The sequence below is a fragment of the Cyprinus carpio genome, unplaced genomic scaffold, assembly GCF_018340385.1.
Source record: "Cyprinus carpio isolate SPL01 unplaced genomic scaffold, ASM1834038v1 S000006530, whole genome shotgun sequence".
NCBI lineage: Eukaryota > Metazoa > Chordata > Actinopteri > Cypriniformes > Cyprinidae > Cyprinus > Cyprinus carpio.
The window spans coordinates 701413-718348 of NW_024879195.1; the positions used below are offsets into that span (position 1 = coordinate 701413).

At 36.4% G+C, this 16936-nt stretch overlaps 1 long non-coding RNA gene and 1 pseudogene across 1 annotated transcript in view; one reads left to right on the forward strand and one right to left on the reverse strand.

Annotated features, from left to right (window-relative positions):
• LOC122143901 overlaps window positions 1-16936 on the forward strand; it is a 355125-nt pseudogene that overhangs the window by 39454 nt on the left and 298735 nt on the right.
• The window catches only part of LOC122143908, a 299947-nt gene continuing 292771 nt past the window's right edge, over window positions 9761-16936 (reverse strand). The window contains exon 3 of the long non-coding RNA XR_006159428.1: window positions 9761-9872. This is a non-coding gene — a long non-coding RNA (uncharacterized LOC122143908). The remainder of the gene's footprint in view (window positions 9873-16936) is intronic.

Here is a 16936-nt window from a genome sequence, read left to right on the forward strand (position 1 = left end):
GCGTGCCACTGCAATAGAACGCATTTTGCAGCATTAAGGTTAACGATTAATACAATTCATTGATTCGTTAATTGGACACGAACGATCGATCATGGAAATGATCGAAAACTGACATCCCTAACATGGTTTTGCATAGTGTAAACTGCTAAGGGCCTTGAGACACTTTATCTTTCAACACCTCCAAAATCTGCTGGGCTGTCTTCAATGACTGCACCTTCAAAATAGATTCCCACAAGTCTTCTGGATCACCTCCTGATTTGCTGGCAACAAGGGGTGCGAATCTATAGGTATCTCACGATTTGATTCGATTCAGAGGCCCATGATTCGATTAGATTACGATTAAGGAAGCATCGATGCATCGCACATGTTGTAATAACATCCTATCTATTAGGGGTGGGGAATCTTCAGGCACTTCACGATCCGATCTGATTCCGATTCTGCGATTCAAAACGATTCTTGATCTACATTTTTTTCCCCAGTTAATTATTCTGCTGTGCAAATACACTTTTTTTTAAGCAAATAAACTTCTGCGTTTTGTTTTTGTTCTGTATGTCAGTACTTCCATCTTTAAAATAGGGGTGTGAATCTTCAGTGGTTTCACAATTCAATTCAGTTACGATTATCATTATCAACTCAACATCACAATGCGTCACATTCTCAGTTTTCAATATTACGGCGCATGGCTACATTTTCATATACATTTTTATATATCAAAATTTAATTTTGTGCCAAATTAACTTTTTTGGTATTATTATTATTATATAAGCACAGCAGCAGGGCCGTGCACAGGGGGGTGGCCTGTGGCTAGAGCCACTGCTCCTTTGCCCTCATTGGTTGAGGTGCCCCTCTCACCAGGATCCCCCCATCACCCCAGCTCAAAGCTGTCTGTTACAGCTGGCGCTAAGATCCACTGATTCCGCTAATCCCGCTCACTCACAATCTGTGTGCTGCTGGACAGTGGAGACCACAGTCCCCTAAGGTGGTTGCATTAAACAGGTAGAATGCATTACATCTCTACATTACAGTCAGTGGTTGATTCGCTGAAATTAGTGATTAAGTCGGTAGTTTGTTTTGTTTTTGTAATGCTCGGCCAGCTAAAAGTGCTAACAACTTGTGCAAAAGTTTGTGTGGCACACTTTGTAGACAAAAAAAAAAAGCCTTCACAAAAAAGAAGACAGAGAGAAAAAGAGCGAAGGGAGGCTGCTAAAGGCAGTTCAACATTGCAAACATCAATACAAATCTCCAGCAAAGCAGCAGGTAAAACCATCATAGAATATTTAGCAGTTTGTCACACTTTAATTCTTGTAATTAAGTTATTTTCCCATTACAATCACTTGTCTTAATACTAGTAATCTATTTCACACCATATTTTATTAAAACCAAATTAATAGTAGGCCTAAATAGTAAAGAAAGAAAGAAAAAAAAAATCTAAATTAGTTGTTTATTATTAGTACATAATATAGATTTTATGCTGTAAAATATCAATTAAATGTCTAATACTTATGGGGAGAGTGGGGTAAGATTAGCCTTTTTTACTATTGTGGTCCTCAAGATAAAGGGAGAATGCAAGAAGAACAATGAAAGTATCTATCCTATTCAAGTGAAAGTGGTTCCTATCATTTTAAATTATCAGAATGTATCTTTGACAAAGGGTTCTAAAAAGATATGCTTCTTATATAAAAAAGCGTTCCGATGGCTTAGTTTGCCCCGAGTCGAGTCAGTGGGTAAGATGCCACCATCTGGGTGTAAAATGACCATCTGACTGAATCTGATCCAAACCCATGTGAAATAAATAATAATTGAAAAACTAATTTAATAATTTCATTTTACAGACACTCATATTTCTTTTCTTAAAGTTAACTTTAACAACATAAAACCAACCAAATGAAGTATAAATTTCAATATTTAATTGTTTGCATCTCTGAAACAATATGTTGAACTCCAAAGTTGTAGCCTTCCTAAAAAACAGACTAAACAGAGAGTTTGTTGGCCATTAGTTACTACAGGTGGAAAGATATTTTATTTATTTATTTTTATTTGTTTTCATAGCTATATCTGGCAACACTGCCAGAACTTAAACTGATGGTAATCAAAAGAGCCAACAGATATGTTATTGCTGACAGGATACCACATACGATAAGGCAAATGCAAAAAAACAAAACAAAACAAAAAAAACCCTTCATGATATTATCTGTCAGAAACGCTATCAAAACAGTAGCATATAACAGTAGTGCAGAGATCTTTGGAACAAGTACAGTATGTTATGTCTATGCTATTTCATATTGTAGTTACATTTTAACAAAGTTGTGCCAACAACATTCATAAGGGCACTAGACAAAGTTATCATCTATATGGTTATATGGCAATGTTATTAATGAAAACTATGACAGTAATAGGCCTATGTATTGCTGAATGAATAATAAACAACTGATATATACCCCTAACCTAAAGTAACGATGCAATGTGATATCACTTAATGTTCATTCCTTTAAAACAGAGAAAACATCTTTCACAAACATCTACATATCTGTCTCTTTTAAAGTGTTTAGTGTATATAATGACTGGGGTTATTATAGCACAATTCCCACCCAGACCACACTAATTTTCAAACCTTGGCTACGGCCGTGGTGCCTTCCATTCCCCCAGTGTGTTTCTCCTTTTCACAGTCTGGCACGATGGGTGGTACCAAAATACATGGTCACAGGACAGTAAAAGTGTACAGTTGCCAAGATGCAGGGGGTGGGTCAACTTACCCACTGGCTCAACTTACCCAACTCTCCCCTACTTCCATTGAAGATGAGACAGAAGCAGGCTCAAAGAGTGAGGGAGAGCCCACTCTTATAAAAACATCTACAATAAAATCAACTATTACAGCTGTCTTCTTCTTTTAACTGCATATTTGTATTGTATTTTTAACAACCGGATAATTTGTATTAACAAACATCCAGCCTCATTGTGCCCCTTTTTTTGGTTTGAGCAACTGCTCCTCAAAATGTCTGTGCACGGCCCTGCACAGCAGGCTATTTTTTTAAACAATTATTTAAAATAAGTGTTCTTTAAGTGTCCGAAAGTTTACAGACAATAGTTGAGGATTTTTCTTTTTTTCCTCAGCATCATCTCCAACAGACTACAACCAAACAAATCAAAAAATCTATCATCATAACAGATGTTCTGCTCTGAAAACATAGCTGACTGTGTTTTTGTGCCTCTCCGCAATTGAGCTTCAGGACAACAAACACGTACATCAATTTTGTATAAAAGTGTTAGATTATATTATGCTCTCTGCCAGATGTTTTTGTGCCTCTCCGAAATTGAGCTTCAGGACAACAAACACAAAGCGCACGTGAAAGTCTGTCAGTGCGCGACTTTCGTGCATCTAATAGTACTGTATTCCAAACGGCATAAACAGGTGGAAGCACAGACAAGCAAACTGTGGGTGTAAGCACAGACTGTCAAGCAATGTGCACGTGTCTCACAGTGCAGATTCTGTGCAATGAAGCCCGCTGTGTCTCTAGCGCGCACACGTGCCATATGCGGGAAAAATAAAGAAGCTCAGAATCGATTCTGAAATGTTCAGAATCGATTTAGAATCGTTGAGAATTCTCCCACCCCTACTGGCAACGTCTGCGAAATTTAGCCTTTAATTTTTTTTTTCTAAAATTACAAGTTTAAAAAACATGTCAGTCATTCATCGATTTCCTTATGGGAAATACAGGCAAGCAGTCAAGATGGAATTCTAACAAACATTACAGTGGAAAATACTGGGCCAGATCAGCACAGAAAGCCATTGTCCTGCAGAGTTTAGCAATATTCCCAATTAAAGGGATAGTTTACCCAAAAATGAAAATTCTATCATTAACTGCTCAACCTTCATGTCGTTCTAAACCCGCAAGATCTTCAGTCATCTTCAGAACACAAATTAAGATATTTTTCATGAAATCCGAGAGCTTTCTGACTGTGCATAGTGAACAACACAACTGGAATGTTCCCAGACCCAGAAACATAGTAAGGACATCAGTAAAACAGTCCATGTGACATCAGTGGTTAAACCTTAATTTTACAAAGCTACAAGAATACTTTTTTTTTGTACAAAGAAAACAAAAACAGCGACTTTATTTAACAATTCTTCTCCAAATCCATCTTCCGCCATTATCAAGACCACATAAATAATGTATGCGTGTGGTGCTGCTGATATAGAACAGGCATGCGCTTAGCCTTGTTTACATGCAGAGAAAATTAATGTTCATGCCTTGTTACTCTCCATAATGGCGGAATATGTGATTTGGTGGAGAAGAATTGTTGAATAAAGTTGTTATTTTTGTTTTCTTTGCACACAAAAAGTATTCTCATAGCTTCGTAAAATTGCGGTTGAACCACTGATGTCACATGGACTATTTTAATGATGTCCTTACTACGACTCTGGGTCTGGGAACATTTCAGTTGCATTGCAGCCTATGGAGGCTCTGAAAGCTCTCTGATTTTCATAAAAATATCATCATTTGTGTTCTGAAGATGAATGATGGTCTTACGGGTTTGAAACAACATGAGAGTGAGTAATTAATGACAGAATTTTTATTTTTGGGTGATCTAGCCATTTAAACACACCTGAACCAGCTAATCAAGGTTTTGGGAATTTTCAAACAAAAACAAAGTCTTACTAGAAGTTCCAGGCAGGTGTGTTAGAGCTAAACTCCACAGAACACTGGCTCTCCAAGAGCAGGTTTGGATACCCCTGCCTTGCATCAAAATAAATTGTTTTTGGGAGGCTAATGCATTCGTAATCTGTCAGTTTATAGTTATACCACATATTTTGTATTTAATGTATTAATAAACCTAATCTTATTATATCTGTCTCTTTTTTTTTGTTAATTCCCATAACCCTAAAGCTCAGTGGCCAGTGAGAGAATAATGTTTTAATACAAGGTTTTGTTGAGTGCAGTTGTTCTTACCTGTGTAGTGGGCACCAAGAGGGTTAAGTAATTATTTGTCCAAGGACTCTCTTCAGTATGCAAACATCTTCATAAGATTTGCAGTGTGGATCCCTTTTTGGCAAAGATTGTTGATGCTAATGGGCCTATGGTAATTCTGTATGTCTCAAATTCTGCACAAAACTGTAAACACATGAAGTGCAATTTGTTAAAAAAGAAAAAAGAAAAGAAAAAACGGTTTAACAGCAAAAACCAATTCAATGATCAAAATATTAAATCATTTATTTGTGTGAGTGATGAATAGTGTCATGTTTACCATTCCAAAATGGTTGGACCTGATTATATATCTGGAGCATTTGTATAATGTGAACAGCTCAGAGTAGTGTCCAGTTTAAAGTTATTGTATGACCACACTGCCATATTCATAACCAAAACTTCAAATACTTTCACTGTGCTAAGCCAGGGGTCTCCAAACTCGGTCGACATTTCATGGTTAGACATTTATTGATTATTCAGCTTTTGCAATTAGTTAAAATATACATATTCTAACATATAAATTAGGTAATTACTTCCGCTTTTGAAAGTCATTATGTATTACTATTATACAATTAATTTATACAAATAAATATATTTGGCATACAAAATGAGATGAGACAGAAACTCTTATTCGCCATTTAATTAGCTATATGAGGAAGTAGCTGAATGACAAATCATTCTGCCTATTAACATCTCTTTTTGTAAGCCATATGTATAATAAAGTAAAGGTAAGTGATAGGACGTTTTATTCTTGGATAAACATTTTATTAATAAATACAATCTCTCTTAAAATACCTTATTGGGTTATGATAATCAAAACAATCCTGCGCTATAGATCAAACCAAACTAAGCAAGCAAGCAATTTTATTTATATAGCACATTTTTTAAACAACAGACGCTCCCCCAAAGTGCTTTACAAAAATAATAACATTAAAATCATACAACAAAACAAACATACCTTATTCAAAAGCTAAAGAAAACAAATAAGTTTTTAAATAAGACTTAAACGTTATAATCGATGGAGCTGACCTCACATGGCAAGGGAGACTATTCAAGAGTTTGGGACCTACCACAGAAAAAGCACGATCCCCTTTTGATTTTAAATTACAACGAGGGACCTTTAAAAGCTATTGATCGGTGGACCTAAGGACTCTAGAAGGAGAGTAAGGAACAATAAAACTAAAACTTTAATGATTTTTTTTTTTGCCCCCACTAATAAAAGGATTTTATCATTAGCTAGCTCCACACTGGAGAGCTGCTTTATAACAGAAAAATCAAGCTATAATTCTAACTAAGAGTGACACTGACTCTGGTTTTTCATGTTTAAATACTGTAAAGCTGCTAATGTAAGGCTATCTATTGCATAAAGGACTGTTATATAAATAAATGTGACTGGACTTTTCTTTACTGGAGTGGCGAACCTCAGAGTTCGTGCAAACATCCACATCGCTGTAATCAAAAGTGTTCTTAAGTGCTGCTTTCACACTGCGGTCAGTTTTTGTTGTGTTTATTTTGTTATTGAGAGGTATATATTTACATATTCATTCAAACGCCGCTCAGCAGCCTCAGGCTCGGATCGGCTCCCTGTGCTCTAACCATAGACTGTAAAAAAATATGGACGTAGTGTCCGTGACGTCACCCATAGATAGCGGTTTTGAAGCTCAAAGTGTGCAGAGGGGCCGTAAAAAAAGCCATCTTGGCAGCGCGTCACCGCGCGACTCTCCCGGAAAATCGTAGCAAATGGGCAAAAAGGCGGGAACTGGTTGCTGAAGCCACGCCCACCTAGCGCGACGGCATTTGTCAGCAGCGGCATCCACCTGTCCACTCAATTGGCCACGCCCTTATTATGCAGAACTTTAAGGCTTAATATAATTTAAACGGATGAGTTATAAAAAAAATTCACCCCTCTCACAGTTGTCATGCAAGGGCAAAATTAGCTATATGGACCAAAATCATTTTTTGAACCAGGCTGTAAACGTTTTTTTTCGGCTGTAAAGTTGGGCATTTTAACATGGGGATCTATGGGACTTACCTACTCCCTTTTGCAGCCAGCCTCAAGCGGCCAGTCGATGAATTGCAGTTTTAGTCACTTCCTTATTGGCTTCACGAGAGAGAGCGCGCGAGGTTCGTTTGCTCTACTGAAGCGCTATCTTCTCTTGAATTGCTAAATTACAGTCTTGCGCTACAGCGCCACAATGGAATTACAGTCTTGCGCTACAGCGCCACAATGGTCAAACCGCATTATTTCAGGCTCTCACATACGAGATCAAACTACTTAACAAAAATATTTGTCTACAATTTTTTTTGTCGACGTTGTCGATAATGTCGACTAATTGTTTCAGCCCTAGTATATATATACTACAGTCCATACGCTACAGAGAGCCATGCACTTTCACATGTCCCAACCGCTCAAAATCATCCATTAACGGTGCAATAAACCGATTACACAATACTCGACTGCAAAACAAAAGCATCCCAAAACAGAAACTCTAAGAGAAATTAAAGACTTTGACTTAACACACAAGGAAAACTTTAGATTTTCTTACCTGGCTGGTACTTCTTGCTCTGACTGACGCCAGTGCAGCTCCTCCACGCCGTCACCATCAAATGCGTTGGAAATTGTCACATCCGTTTTTTTTTTTTGAAGGACGAAATTAAACCTTTTACGTTAGTTTAACGATTGATAATTAAGTAAAATGGTATCTGTGTAAAACGAACAGTGCCAAAAAACCATTAACAAAAAATTTGGCGGAAAACTAAATATATTTGTGGTTTTAACAAAAAATATCTGTGTAAAACGAACAGTGCCACAAAACAATTTTTTTTTTTTTTTTTTTTTGATTGTACTCTCAGTCTGTTCAGGGACGCTTCACAATCTCCAGAGACAACAGCAAGAAACAGATGTATCTGCAGATTAATAATATGAAGAACGAAGACACTGCTGTATATTATTGTGCAAGACAGACACAGTGATGAATAGTGCTACAGTTCAAAATCTGAAAACGACCATATAAACAGCTCAGTGAGCTCACAATATAAAACCTCAGTGAATAAATTAATTAAACATTAAGATAATTAGATTTTTGCTTATACATCGCTATCAAACGTCTTCAGGAGAATTTGCATGGAGGCACATAGTCATACACTGTACTAATTATTTTATGCCTTTAGTTACTTTTGTTAAGAATGTTCCGTACAACAGCAAGGTAATTAAAGTGACCTGACATACAGCCAAGTATTGTGACCCATACTCAGCAGTGGGCAGCCGCATTTAACCCATCCAAAGTGCAAACACACAGCAGTGAACACACACCCGGAGCAGTGGGCAGCCATTTATACTGCGGCACCCGGGGAGCAGTTGGGGGTTCGGTGTCGAGACTCGAACCCACAACCTTAGGGTTAGGAGTCAAATACAGTCGTGTTTCTATATCCCGAGACTCGAACCCACAACCTTAGGGTTAGGAGTCAAACTCTCTAACCATTAGGCCACGACTTCCCCCAAACATTTTATTATTTGATTAACTTGATTATTATTAAGCTTAGCTGCAATTTTTTTTATTTGACAATACAGCATGTAGGGTCAAGGTCTAAACCCGAGTCCCCTTAGACAAATACTGAATCTCTGGTCTATCCTGCCTTACAGTTTTACAAAGGACTACTAAGTAATTGTCCAGCCCCCCCACCCCAGTCATGTCTTATCACAGGAGCATCTTTTTCTAACTGACTGTAGTTAAAAATATTTATATAGAAACATATGTAATCTCAGAGCATGTTGTTCACTTTGACAGATGCTAATGGTGTCCCACATATTGAAAACACAACACCTGCTTTTTAAAACAGTCCATATGCAGAATTAAAATAAAAGAATAAATAAATCAGACATTGTTTCCACACAAGCTGACATTCCACATTTATAATTTGAGAACCTGAAAAGCAACACAATCACTTCTGAATGAAAAAAAACAGAAATGTTAACATTTACTTGAAGAATGTAATGATAATAATACATTAATAAATGCTGAAAAGTACATTACAGCAATGATTTACTGCTTCCACAAGAGGGAGTCCCAATCTTACAGTGAAAACCTGATGTTTTTGTCTGAAAATGTAAATTGTTGAGACAAAAATATATAAAAGAAGAAAATTATAGAGACAAAAATTTCATCAAAAACAGAGCTAAGAAATTAAGATACTTCAAATTCACTTGAAGTAAATGTGGTTAAATTGGAGTTCATGTGTAATTCTTCAAGAGCACCATTTCAGTAACACCTCCTCACATTTCCACCCACATGTTACTTCGGAACTTTATAAACAGGCCAAAAATGTGGCATATGCAAACTCACTCTCCACCTCACCTGTATATAAACACAATTCAGCTCAACAATTGGCAAACATAAAATTATAATTTAGAATACAAATCTGTAGTTACAAGACAGTCAAGGTTTTTAAACAATGATGTCGAAAAGCATTTGTCTGTTCATTATTGTAGTGATTTTAACTCAAGGTAAGTTTGACATTTTCTTTTTTTTCTAGCCAAGAGCATTCAATACACTATGGATGCTCTACATCAATGTAATTTATTTATTTTTATTCCACAGGTATCAGTGGTGATGAAATCCGGTTGGATCAGTCACCTGCTGAGATAAAGAGACCTGGAGAAACAGTGAAGATCTCCTGTAAAATATCTGGTTTTACAATGACAGACTACTTCATGCACTGGATACGACAGAAACCAGGGAAAGCTCTGGAGTGGATTGGGAGAGTTAACTCTGGTAGTGCTGATTATGCAGATACAATGAGAAATCACTTCACGCTGAGTGAGGACGTGTCTCAAAGTACACAGTATCTTGAAGCCAAGAGTCTGAGAGAAGAGGACACTGCTGTTTATTACTGTGCTCGAGAGACACACTGACTCCATCTGATGAAGCAGCTCTACAAGAACTGACAGTAACTGAAGTGAGAAGATTTCAATTAGCTTGATACCTTAATCCACTTGTACATTATAACACTGAAAATGTATTCTTGATTGCAAAAAAAAAAAAAAAAAAAAAAAAAAAAAAAAAAGTGTACATTTTAGCTTTCTGCTTTCAAATTTGAATAGTTTTCTTTATCGTTCTATTCTCCCATTTCTAAAATCTTATAAATTGTTTCTGGAATAGAAAATGTGATTCTAATCTAAATAACATTATACTTTCATTGTATGGAAAAACTTGCATTTTTAGTTTTGGGGGAACTATATTTTTAAATGTATATGTATGTGAGTAATTCTTTTTAAAATCAAAAAGTTGAGTGGTATATTCAAATTATGTAGATATACATTTAATGTACTTTTTGCTTTGATGACTGAAGGGACACTTAAAAGTGAATTTAAACTCCCCTGTCCTCTCTCTCCTACTCCAACCTCCTAAAAGACCTTTACCTAGGCCTTAAAGAGTCAAATCAACCAGTCCTCCAAAACCACTGTAAACAGACTTATTAACAACTATTAAAAACACCAATCACGGAAACGTCTAACATTTACTGCACCCACACCATAGACAGTAACAGCCTGATTTCTTCACTAGTATGACAGAATTAGGAAAAACTGGGTAAAAACGTAAAACATTGCTGTGAAGTAAAAAAAGAGCGGGTTGTTTTATCTAAGTTATCTGTATAGATGTTTAAGTTGATTTGATGATGTAATTAATGCAATTTTAAATGTGTTACTGTAAACATATTGTACAATAACATGTTGGAAAACTTCAGTACTACCCTAAAAACAAAATAAGTGTGAGTTATGTGTTACATCAGTAAGAATTCAAAAAAAAAAAAAAAAAACTTCTCAGTTCCAGTGTTGCCAGTTAAGTTGTTTTGCAGAATATATGCAGTAGGGAGGGTCAATGTTACTTAAACTTTCAAAAGACACAAGTCTCAGTCAGTGTTTGTGTCCAGCTGCAGTGAAGATAAATATTTTACTCTACAGTTCACAGTTTTGGTGTGACGATGAAAGTTTTACTGCATTTAGTTCTGCTTTTGATAATTTCATGTGAGAAACTCAATTTTTTTTTCTGAATTGTTGAGGACATCTCACTCTTCTAAAATTTTTTCCATGTTTTTCAGCTATTAGTGGTCTGTCTTTGACCTCCTCAGATTCTGTGGTGAAAAAGCCTGGAGAATCAGTGACTCTGTCCTGCACTGTGTCTGGATTCTCAGTGAGCAGCTACTGGATGGGCTGGATCCGTCAGAAACCAGGGAAAGCACTGGAGTGGATTGGGTATATAGATGGTGGCACTGGCACTGTTTTTGCTCAGTCTCTACAGGGACAGTTCTCCATCACCAAAGACACCAGTAAAAACATGCTGTATTTAGAGGTGAAAAGCCTGAAGACTGAAGACACAGCTGTTTATTACTGTGCACGAGAGTCGCTTTTACACAAAAGACTGCAGGACTGAACAAAAACTATTCATGCATCAGATCACGATAGCAATTTTACTGCAATTATCCCCAAAATATAAAATATTACTTCACTATTAACTAATCACTAAAAAATAATAACTAAACAATAATAAATAATTAATAAATAATATAGTTAACAGGTAACTATGCAGGAAGAAGTGCAGGACAAATGAGTTCAGAAACACTTCAGCTACTATTAACTAAAATGGGAACAAGAATAACTAATTATTAAGTAATAATGTATTTAGGCTTTAGACTGAGTTGATATCTTATTAGATAATCAATAATTACTGAATGAGATTAAACTCATTAAGAACTAATTCATAACTATGACAAATCATAAAGAATTACCAGTTAATTACTAACTTACATTATTAACGTGTGAGAAAAAAACAATTATCAAATTTATTGTAAACAAAAGTATCAATAACAACAATTATTGAAAAAAAATAATATAAACAAAAATATAAAGTGACAGTAATAAAATAAAATGTTTTAAATAAAAGTGACAATAATGACAATTATTGTTTACATATAAGATAAGCAAGATAAGGCCATGCTTGAAGGTTTTGTTTTTATTTTTGGTCTGACTTAATTTGTACTGATGTAAAGTCAGCTGGGGGATGGACAATGCAAATTAATTTAACCTTCTGTCTTAAAAACCCCACATTTAACTCCTCATCATTATTTCATCAATAATAATTAAGAACAAAAAACACTGCAAAAATGGTCCTCAGAATTACATGTTTAATAAGCATAATAGTATTTATGCACGGTAAGTATAATATAGGAATATATCTTTATACTTCTTTATTATTGACTGATGTAGACAACGGCTACTTTTATTTTAACAGAGTGCAAAGGTCAAACACTGACTGAGTCTGAGTCAGTCGTCATCAAACCTGGGAACAATCATAAACTGACCTGCACCTTCTCTGGGATTGATGTTGGAGCTGCAGATATTTCATGGATAAGACAAGCTGAAGGGAAAGCACTCGAGTGGATCTCACAAATTTCTGCTCCAAGTGGCAGCAGCAAATATTACTCTAAAACTGTTGAAGGACGATTCACCATCTCCAGAGACAACAGTAAAATACAGGTGTATCTGCACATGACAAATCTGCAGGCTGAAGACACTGCCGTTTATTACTGTGCCCGAAAAACACAGTAACACAAGAGGCTTCTGTGCAGTACATAAACTTAATGTGCTTTGGAGAAACTATACAATGTTCATGCCAGATATTATCAAAAACAGTTCAGATGGTAATCTAAAAAATCTTCAACATCAACATTAAAACATGTAGAAGTACTCAGCCATCTCATTATCACTCAAACCCAAAACATATTACTCCAACTAAGAATAAAGGAACCTATGTTTACCTTTGTGTTTGAAACAGTGTAAATATTTTGAGGAACAATTTGTATGTTTTGTATGATTTGAGAAAACAGGATTTGGATTAAATAAAAAAGTAACAAACAATACATTTAAAGAAAGGCATCGTTACCGAGATTAATAAGGGCACAGAAATGTAAATGTACTTTTAGAGGGCACCCTATGCAAACTTACTTCTCTTTGACTTCCTCAAAAGTCTCCAAGTTATTCATCTCCAGACACAAAACTTTGATGCATCGGCTTCCTCTATTCATAACACGATAATGTATATTGTGTCTAAACTGGGTTTTATCTTCCTATTTGCTCTCACAGAATGTAAGAGACTCCTGAAAACCTGTTAATAATCAGACTTATTCATGTGTACTGTTGTAAATGTTAATGTTGAACTGTTTTTTGTTTTTCAGTCTGTTGGTGTCAAACACTGGCTGAGTCTGAGTCAGTGGTCATTAAACCTGGAGGATCTCACAAACTCACCTGTACATTCTCTGGATTTAGTAGTGACCCGAGCTTAGCTTGGATCAGACAGACTGCAGGAGGAGGTCTGGAGTGGCTGGCATACATCTCATCTGATGGTACTATATACTACTCTCAGTCTGTTCAGGGACGCTTCATCATCTCCAGAGACAACAGCAAGAAACAGATGTATCTGCAGATGAATAATATGAAGAATGAAGACACTGCTGCAAGCGAATGTATATTATTGTGCAAGGCAGACACAGTGATGAATACAGCTACAGCAATGCACAAAATATGAAAACAAAGAGCTCTCTCAAATAAAACTTTATCGCTTGATTTCTCATTCCTTAAAGGAAAAGTTCACCCAGAAAAAGCTGCCAGCTGCCAGACTTTTTGTTTAAAATGCTTTCTAAATCACACGTCTGAACCCAACAGTCAGGCCATGCATTAGCTTTAAACAATAATTTCTGTCTACTGTAAGGGAAACAGGTCAATTTAGCTCAAAGGGAATCATTTAAGATTTTAAAGGGAATTTGAACAGAATCACTGTTTCACGGCTGATCACTGAAACGGCCAGCGATTCACTGAACGAGCCGTTTAACATCAAATCTGCGCTGGATATTAATATCCAACAGTATAGTGAAAACACTATTAATAAGCACAGTAAATAAGATCGGCAGTTTAAGACATGAACTTGTAAGCACAAAACACAAGATACTTCTCTTTTCAATATGAATAAGTCTTTATTAGATAAATCTAAGACATATAAACTAATCTAACACATAAGCACACGCACTCACACATTCACACAAGTTGCAGGAAGATAGAACGTTAGGAAAGAATGAGTTTAAGAGGATGAAAATGTGAAATCCCAAGTTTACAGCAATACGTGAAATTGCATAGACATGAACAAACATCAATCACTTAATTAACCCTCGCACTGAGTTCCTCAATGAGGTTAAAATTATATTAGATAACACCAGTACAGATGTGAGTCTGGAGGTTACTTGCGTTGCCTGTTTTAACGGGGTTCCCTTTGTTGTCGCTGAAAAGGGGGGTTTCCCCGAAGTTGCTGATTGGCTGGAAGTTCAGTAGTCCTTGAAAGTGATGTCTTGGGAAGCCCGTGGTTGGGCGTTGGCTGAAGATGCGGAGTTGTGGGCTGGTTGAAGTTTCAGACGGGGCACGCTATGTCAGACTCGGAGACACGTCGTTACAAAACTTAACTCAGAACACGAAACTCTCAAACGAAAAGAAAAGAAACTAAAGTAAAAGAATAGAAGTAAAGTTTGACGAGACTAGGTGTTGTTTCTTCTCATTGTGGCTAAGTAGCAGCAGGCGTGCAGGCCGAAGCATGCTGGAACGGCGCTCGAAGAACGCTAAAAGTGATGACAAAGCATGACTAAAAGCTTAAACTACAAGCAAAGCTAAAAGCAAAATTTGATGGTGTCCTGAGTATTTAAACTGGCCTTTGGCCACACCCTCAAATGTTGTTTTGACCAATTAGATATTGTCTTTTCGGGTGTTCCGATGTTTGTCCCACCCATTCATAAATCATATGTTATCTTATCAAGCTCGTGGTCCGATTTTCCCGCTCTTGCAGGGTATAATTTGGACATGATTCCTATAACAAGAATATGATACATTTGACAAATAACTGATGGTCAGAAACATTTCAAGCAAGAAGATTCGAACACACACATACTAAACATGAATATGATCCCTTAAGCTATTCAAGAGTTATTTAAAAAGACATACACAATAAGTGATTAGAAACATTAAAGTCAAATGTGTGGGTTACAGGTATAAAATGGAGTTTAAGCAATGGACTGATATCCATTTAGAAGTCTTTTGAGTTCATTTGGTGCATATAGCATTGGAAGGCATTCTCTGTGCCATTCTGGGGAGAAAAGGATATGTCCTGTGAAGACCAGAGGGGTTAACAGGTCTCCTTAGGAATTTCAGTCTGGTTCTGCTAGGTGGGGGGAAGTCATCCAACGATCTTGTTTACTCTCATGGCTTTAAATGTGAGGGTCAGACAGTCCATCTCTGTTCGATTACTTGCCCCCAAATTAGACAATCTCTTTCTTCGAATTGAAATTGTCAATCATTGTTCTAAATGGTGTTTAATGTTGAAAGCTGGTTCTGGTGAAAGAGTTTGTTGGTTCACCAGACTGTGGTGCTAGGAGTTGATTTACAACATCCTGCCTTTCTGTGGAATTCGGCTCATGTTTCAACCAGGCTCCCGATCGAATCTTTAATTTGTCTGGTTCACACTACACTATCTACCCACTTCCTGTGGGGAAAAAAGCCAAACAAACATAAATACAAGGTGACTATTTTGAAGTGAGTTGCAATTTTTGTTATTTGACAATATAGCATGTAGTAGTGTTTGGGTTTGAAAAGAATGGACGGATTAATAAAACGTTCTCATGTTTAAACTCAAGTTCTCTCATTATAATCAACAAAATACACACAATGTAAATAAGAGCTTCCTTAATAGACAACTTCAGTGATTTGTAAAGGGAGCCTTCTTTACGTTGCTGTCATATAAGTAATAGTCACCAAAAAAAAATAAAAATTGCAGCCGCATTTAATAGTGCAGGTGTGTAAATTTGTCTGCTGTGCAAGATTTGCGGCGCGGACGCGAGTGATGCTGAGTGCCACGGCAGCATTTCTTCTTATTTGTTTTAATCTTCATTTACAAATCTGTGTTTGGTTTTTCTTTTGGATAATTGCATGTAAAAAAGAATTTACGTTGTAATGCATATGCACAATGGACTTAATTATCCCCCCTCATATTCAAGTGTTTGTGCGAAAATATTAATGCGCATGCAGGACAGGGAGGGCGCCCTTCTAGATCACTTGAAATTTTTTCCTGATAATGCAATTACCTTTAAATTGGTGGTGTCCTCACATCCCTGAGAAATATAATCAGCAGAAAGCTTGAAAATGTCTTTCAAACGCGATCAATTCAGAACGAAAGCATTTATGTAATCTGTGAAGGTTGTATTTCTCTTTAAAGCTAGTCCATGTGGATCAAGTCAGCACCCTGTGAATTTCATCTTGCAGCCGACAAGAAACAAACCTTTGTTTTATTAATAAATAATTAAAATGTCTCCTTTTTTACAATTATTGGGCATACTTCTTCCTGTGCTTTGTGGCAAACCCTAATGCCATGTGCTTGAGCGGCAGAATATATTAAGGTTCATTATGGATGTCTAGAGGTAAATTGTTAATATAAACCTCTGATTAGTTGACTAATGACAAATGTTCCCTCAGGACTAGTAAAAATCTTACGTGGGGGGCAGACCTATTAAATACCCTCTAGACATACTCTGTTAAAGCTTTTAAAGCATTTTAATACATTAAAATTTGTTACTGTGGGTTAACAGTAATTCTAATTCATTTATATACTTAGGAACAAGAGTCTGGCCTAATCTAGGCTATCCAGGCAGTTTTTTTATTTTAAATTTATTTTCATGAGCATCTGAAAATGACTTTGGTGCAGCACATTCACTTCCCACGCTCAACCTGCCTCGCGCGGGTGCTCAGCCTGTGGACGATTTCAAAATGTGTGATATAAAGGTTGATGTCCCCATTTTATACAGGAATTGTTCATTAAAAAAAAAAAAAAAAAATTGAATTATATTGTTAGTCTAAATGAACTTGTTAACAATATAATTAGAAA